A 465-nucleotide genomic window follows, 5' to 3' on the forward strand; every position below is an offset into this window, starting at 1 on the left:
TTCAATTTGCTTATCTGTCACTAATAGGATATTGAAATAAATAAGTAAATTTAGTAACTCTTAAATAATTAAGGATACTAAGGAGGGGCTAATTGTGATATTCAATTTATAAGAAAGCATCTTTTTTCTTGTCAATAAATTATAGTGAATGGATAAAGTGAATTAGTTCAATTTATATTGTGCCAAATAGGAGCATACCTATTCTTTACCCTTTGGTCCAGGCATAAAAAACATTGACTAATCCTACGCTTGTTTACTGAATCTGCGGCTAAACTGAGAGAATATTGGCTCTCACTTCGGAGATCCCACGTTACCCTATCCTGAGGGCTAACATCTACACTTCAGCGCCCAAACGATAGGACCAAATTGGGAATTTTAGTCTGTCACTCTAAAATCTCCAATTCTACGCCCGATAATTTTATTTCCCTATTTATTTGCACCCAACTTCCAAGGACTTTGACCTCC

This window comes from Phalaenopsis equestris, unplaced genomic scaffold (assembly GCF_001263595.1).
Source record: "Phalaenopsis equestris unplaced genomic scaffold, ASM126359v1 Scaffold000036, whole genome shotgun sequence".
Lineage (NCBI taxonomy): Eukaryota > Viridiplantae > Streptophyta > Magnoliopsida > Asparagales > Orchidaceae > Phalaenopsis > Phalaenopsis equestris.